The sequence below is a fragment of the Ranitomeya variabilis genome, chromosome 6 (assembly GCF_051348905.1).
Source record: "Ranitomeya variabilis isolate aRanVar5 chromosome 6, aRanVar5.hap1, whole genome shotgun sequence".
NCBI lineage: Eukaryota > Metazoa > Chordata > Amphibia > Anura > Dendrobatidae > Ranitomeya > Ranitomeya variabilis.
Window position 1 is genome coordinate 92,351,281 of NC_135237.1, and position 7,144 is coordinate 92,358,424.

Consider the following 7,144-nt stretch of genomic DNA (forward strand, 5'->3'; position numbering starts at 1 on the left):
AGGTGGTGCTGCTACGGGACCCACCAGCAAACCCTCGGCCAGCGGGACGGGGTCGGCGGACTCACCAGCCGATGCAGGTTCCTCCTCCGCGGCGGGTTCTTCCGGCGGTGTCGACGAGGGTCCCAGCGGTTGCTCCGGGAACGGTGCAGGATCCGACGCCTGAGGACCTTCTTCCGGTGCTGCCTGGTGCGGAGCCTGGGCCTGCATGCCCAGTTGGAGGAGTTGGTTGATCAGGCTCTCCATCTCAACCCGCAGAAATTCAGTGCTGTCCACGGAGAACAGGCTGCTGGGCTCATCCGGGGAGCTGGGGGAGACTTCCACTTCAACCCCACTGTCGGGTTCGGAGCTGCTGGCCATGGCATCCTCCACGTGGGTCGCTTCCGGGTCTCTTTCCCGCTCTCTCCTTCGTGGGCGGTGTCGTCTTCTCGGTCTCCGCCCTCCATTGAGGATTAGGAGGCGGATCTCTGCCGCTGACGGACACGTCCTCACCGTGCAGAAATATTTAGACTGGGCGGCCATTGTTTTTCGCGCTCTCCAGCTTGTCTATGCCTACTCCACGCCCCTCTTCTTCTCCTGCACCTCTCCTCAGCGCTGCAATGGCGGCGGTTTTGGCGGTTAACAGCACAGCACAGTCCACTCAATAAAGTACAGTCCAAGCACAGTAAATCACAGTTCCAAGGCACACATGACCTGATTCTTCAGGCTTAAGTAGATCCTGTTCGTGACGCCAAGTTTGGAGCGCCCCCACACCGCCGCAGGGCCGAGGGGTACCCGGAGCCGGGCCTCTGGGATCTCAGTCCTGGGGTTGTCACGGTGGCTAGACCCGGTCCGTGGCCCTGTCTGTCAGTGGGGGACGTCCGGTGCAATAAGTGGTGTTGTAACGGTGCAGTTGTGGGGTGCAGGTCGCGGTAAATAATGAGGACACCAGGTTGCAGTCTCTTTACCTCTTTACTGAAGATCTCTGGGTCCTCAATCCAGAATACGGCTCACCAGGCTGCGCAAGTCCGGCCGGTCCAATGACACTTCCAGAGTTCTCTTCACAGGAGGAAATCTGTGCCTTCCCCCTAGCGCTATGTGTTGTAGTCCTTCCCTGCTGTGCTTACGGAAAGTACCCCACAACTGTTGTGTCTGTTTCTGATGTTCCCTCACAACTCGACTAGATGATGTTCTGCTAATCCTCCGTCCCTCCCTGAGGTTCGGGTAGGAACGGCACCCGTTTGACGGGTAGGCCTGGAGTTCTTCCGGGACCCTAGAGACGCCCCTCTCCCACAATTGCCTCCCAAGACTTCATAGGTGATTTGAGTTAGACAGCCCGCCTGAGACTGACTGTCCTGCCGCTGTTTGGAGTATTGCTTGAAGCTGAATGTTATTCTACTCCCTCGGCGTTCCGGCCACCGGTAGTGTGCCTCAGTAGGATGTTGCTTCGGTCTTACAGCACGACTCCCACTGGTATTTCTCCTTTGCGTGATCCCGTTTCTCACTCAGCACAATCTATCTCTCTTCTAATCCTTTCTTGGGCACCGCCGCTACCCAGAGCAGGCACGGTCCCGTTACGTTCGTTCTCGTTGCCAAGCCTCTGTCAGGATCCCACCCCTGACAGAGACCCTACTGTATCTTCCCCTACAACACCCTCTGCCACAAGGTGTTGCCTGGTTCCAACCCAGTCAGCTTTCTGATCTAACTTCCTGCCTGACCCCCAGTTTACCCACTATGGTGGGGAGTGGCCTAATGAATAGCACCCTTAGCTCCCCCCGGAGGCCCGGCTGTGAAATGTATTGGTGTCTGTGATACCTGATCAGATGAACTCCTTCAGTGCCATCGGACGCACCATAGCTCCCCATAGTGGCGGAGCCACAGTACTGCAACGACCAGGACTCTGGGGCGCTGCATATTCATCTATACTGCCAGCTTGAACAGCTCCAACCCTCCCCCACTCCCTTACCTCCTTCTCTTATCTGACAATGGTCAGCAAACAAAAGGGCACTTTTAATAAATACATCAAACAAGATCAGTGCCTCTAAGGGTACTGTCACACAGTGCAATTTTGATCGCTACGACGGCACGATCCGTGACGTCGCAGCGTCGTATGATTATCGCTCCAGCGTCGTAGACTGCGGTCACACTTTGCAATCACGGCGCTGGAGCGATGCCGAAGTCCCCGGGTAACCAGGGTAAACATCGGGTTACTAAGCGCAGGGCCGCGCTTAGTAACCCGATGTTTACCCTGGTTACCAGCGTAAACGTAAAAAAACCAAACAGTACATACTTACATTCCGGTGTCTGTCCCCCGGTGTTCTGCTTCTCTCCACTGTGTAAGCACCATAGCCGGAAAGCAGAGCGGTGACGTCACCGCGTCACCGCTGTGCTCGCTTTCCGGCCGGCAGGCGCTCACAGTGCAGAGAAGCTGAGACGCCGGAGGACAGACACCGGAATGTGAGTATGTACTGTTTTTTTTTTTTACGTTTACGCTGGTAACCAGGGTAAACATCAGGTTACTAAGCGCGGCCCTGCGCTTAGTTACCCGATGTTTACCCTGGTTACAAGCGAACACATCGCTGGATCGGTGTCACACACAACGATCCAGCGATGTCAGCGGGTGATCAAGCGACGAAAGAAAGTTCCAAACGATCTGCTACGACGTACGATTCTCAGCAGGGTCCCTGATCGCTGCTGCGTGTCAGACACTGCGATATCGTAACGATATCGCTAGAACGTCACGAATCGTACCGTCGTAGCGATGAAAATGGCACTGTGTGACAGTACCCTATATCACTGCTGGATACACAACACAAAATATCTAAACTAGAAGGTCCCAACAGATTCTTGTTGGGGATGATGTCCTTAAGTCATATATCAGCCCAGCAGGTAGCCTTCTGGTATAGATGAGAAGGGAGGTCCATACATGTCCTCTTTGTGCTCATTCAGCACTAGTCAGCCCTAGGTCCCCAAGACTTCTGCCTTTACAAAGGCAGTCCACAGCCTGCCCTAGTGGGCATATTGCCCTATAAAGCCCTATGTGCCTCCCGATGCATTTCTCCTTCAGTGTGTCTGCAGTGGAGGACAAATGCATGCAATAGAAACTATCATATCTGGATGTTAATGGGCATATGTTCACATGTCCAGTAATGATTTGTTATTATGGATCTAGCAGAAATCTGTTAGCAAAAAAGTTGTGCAGATACAACTTTTAAGTCCGTTTAAAAAAAAAAATTGATCTCTCCTGGATCCGTTTTTTTTTAACATTGAAGTCTATGGAAAATAGATCCAACTTTTTGGTCAATGGATTGCTTCTGGGTCTGTTGCAATGGATCATTACTGGACATGTGAACATAGCCTAACCATGGGGGGGTTTTCAGGGTGTCTAGCTCTGTCGCAGAGCATCTGTTAGCTCACGAGCATGCCTCTTTGGCTTTTCTGGCTTGTGCTCCACTCTGTGTTTCACCTTGTCCTTTTACTTCCAATGGAGTTGAGCTTGCACAGTGGGTTTTGTCTGTTCTGGCTTTTCCTGTGCATGCCTTGGCGAATGCTTTATTTCCAATGGGTTTGTTTAAAAGAAGTCTCTGGGCCCTCTTACTGTATATAAAGCATTTTTTTTTTTGCAAGGTTTTCTGTTTTGTGTGCAGAGACCTATGCTTTTCTATGCCTTCTTTCTTATATATTCACTTGTTATTACAGATGTCCAGGCACTAGAGACTGTCAAGAAAAAGGAAGAGAAAATAATGGCACATATCCTGTATAAAGGGGTTGTCCAATGAAAGTAGTGATCAGTGATAACTTGCAGATTGGTGGATGTCTGTTCAACAACTGGGACACACACTAATGTAAAAAATGTTTTGTTTTTTTTCACCAACACGGTACTTTTATCTCTATTACAAAATGGAACAGCAGGTCAGATGCTTGACCACCACGTGCTTGGTGCTACAGAGAATGAATGTTGTTCACATCGAACATGCACACTGCCTCTTCATTTTAATGGAGATAAAAATGTCCCATTCTGCCAATCGGTGTGGGTCCCAATAGCCAAACCAGTGAAAACTAGTTTTCACAAGACAACCCCTTTAAATGCTCTAAATTTCTTCAGGACAATACTGTAACGTATGTTTGTCAAGTTTCCAGAAACAGAATCTTCCAGTCAACAATCAGAATTACATCAATTCTTTAGTTGGTTTAAATCCCTATCATGTTTCTTGATCTGCCCTTACTCAAGAAATGTATACAGATTGATTGGGCAAAACCAGAAAAAAAACCTGTTGTGGGTTCCTCTTTTCACGCTTATCTATAAGCTTGATCCCAAATGCTGAGAAAACTTGGAAAGCGAACCTGACAGCTGGATTTTGCTAAGTAAACTACAGGCAATGTCAGGTTGGCAGTATTAAACTGATTAAAATGATACCTGGGGTGAAGAAATCCATCTTATGGTTTTTGTGCAATCAGTGTTAGACGTTTTCAGTTAATGATAGGCCCGTGCTCCGGGGTGGGATTGTAAGCAGAGTCTTATCTTCCTTCTCTAAGCCAGAGAAAAAAAGAAGAGACCTGCCCACAGGTCGCCCCAAAGCACAAACAGTCTGTCTCTCTCTGTCTCTATGATAAGGAACATGTTTGTGCTTCGGGGCGGTAGCTATGGGCAAGGTACATCTCTTTTACACCCCGATACTTTACATGAAGGTGGGGGTCCTGACTGGGTGTGTGGACTTGGGCAATGGGGGTGCTATATCCTTACGGGCCATATGTAATCTATGAATTTGGTTGACCAGGCCCAGGATCAGATGTTTGACAATTCAACGAGGGAGAGCACCATTAAAAAATAAACCTTTTACTCACTGATAACTTGGAATGGATTATATACAGTAGATTGCGGATACACATCTTAACTCAGATCTTCAATTAATGGTAAAAGCAGATTACCAATCCCAAATAGTTTACATTTTCAAATGAAGAGAATAATACAGTACACTACAATAAAAATCCCCAATTTATATACAAATGGTTTGCATACACCAGTATATTGCACATTACATGTATATACTGTCTAATGACAAAATCAGTAGGTAAATCACATGGAATGGTCGGGTATCCAGATAAGAGTTGTTTATTATGAGGTCGAAGCTTTGAAATGGTGACTTCATTTCCCAACCCATATAGAGATTTAATCAGAGCCAAAAACATTGTTTACATTATGAGGCTATATCACTGATATCAGAATTTGATCTACTATAGTGATCCAAAGGAATTCCACAGAGGAAAATCCTGGCACAGTCAGCCAAAATTCCCAGATTTTTACAAATTTTTTAATGAATTTCTTTTAATGTACTTAACTATTTCTAAGCACATATTTCTTTATTTTAGGTTTCAATGCTTCCAATGTTGGAGAGGAATGGTCTAGCCAATCTAACGTCAATAATTTCCTAGCTTGGAACAATACCTTAGAGATGGCTATCGCCACAGGAGAATTTGAATCTACACAGTCTCCTAAAAGACTGAGTACACATATTCTTGCATCCAATTGTATATGTATCCCAAAAACTGCACTCCAAGATCTCCCTATACCCACACATTCCCACATCAAAGGCATTAGGTGTGCCCCATCTATTCCACATCTTGGACATGCATCTGTGTTTTTTATTCCAATTTTAAGCATAATGTTTGGTGTTTTACAGTAGCATGTAAAAAAAATATTCCATTTCCGTGAGATCTCGGGTCATCTTGCATGTACTGCTATTTTGAGGTCTAGCCACAGATTTTCAATGATGTTCAGATCAGGGCACTGTGGGGGCCATTGTAAAACCTTCAGCTTGCACCTTTTGAGGAAGCCTATTGTGGATTTTGACATGTGTCTAGGATCATTATCCATTTGTAGAAACATTCCTCTTTTCAACTTTAGCTTTTTTACAGATGGGGTTATGTTTGCATCAAGAATTTGTTGAAATTTTATTGAATCCATTCGTTCCTCTACCCGTGAAATGTTCCCATGTAATTGGCTGCAGCACAACCCCAAAGCATAATTTCTCGACCCCCTTGCTTAATGGTTTCAAGATGTTCTTTTCCTGAAATTCTGTGACCTTTTTTCTCCACACATACCTTTGATCATTGCGGTCAAAGAGTTCTATTTTAACCTTATCGGGTCGAATGCACAGGACTTGTTTCCAAAATGCATCAGGCTTGTTTGGTTGTTCTTCTGCATTCTTCTGACACTGAATTTTATAGTTGGAATGCAGGAGAGGTTTTCTTCTGATGAAAGGCCATATTTGTGCAGGTGTTTATGAACAGTAGAACAATGTAACACAACTCTAGAGTCTGCTAAATTTTATTGAAGTTCTTTTGCAGCCAAGCAGAGGTTCTGATTTGCCTCTCTAGCAATCCTACGAGTATCTCACATTGAAATTTTGCTTGGTCTTCCAGACCTTATCTTGACCTCCACTGTTCCTGTTAACTGCCATTTTTTAATTACATTTCAAACTAAGGAAAGGGCAACTTGAAAAATGCTTTGCTATCTTCTTATAGCTTTCTCCTGCTTTGTGGGCCTCTACCATTTTTATTTTTAGAGTGCTAGGCAGCTGGTTAGATAAACCCATGGCTGCTGTTTTTGGCACAAGGAGAAGGAGACAGGGTTTTTATAAAGCTGGGAAATTTGCATCACCTAGTCTTTCCTAACAATGAACAAGTCATAACCCTAACAGGCTAATTAAGGTCTTAAATCTTGGTCAAAGTTATCTGAACATACAAATCTCCAAGCGTGCCAAAACTTTTGCATTGTACCATATTTCTTCTTGTAATTTTTAAAATAACCAAAAATAAACATTTTTTTGTTGGCTATCATATTGTACAAAGAAAATGTCTCATCTTTAACTTTAGGCCTTTTAGAGATAATCTTCAATTTGCTTAACTGTTGACTATAACAGTCATTTTGACCATGGGTGCCGAAACTTTTACATGCAACTATGTATACTTTGTGGAGTAAAAGATTCTGGGACATCCTCTGTGATTCAGATAAAGATAAAATGGATGTTAATCTTAATATCTCATTCCAATGTTCCACACAAATGAGACCTACATTCTTCTCCTATTTTGATTTAACCTTTAAAGGATGTTTATTCAGATATGAAGATAACAGAAATATATATATATATATATATATATATATATA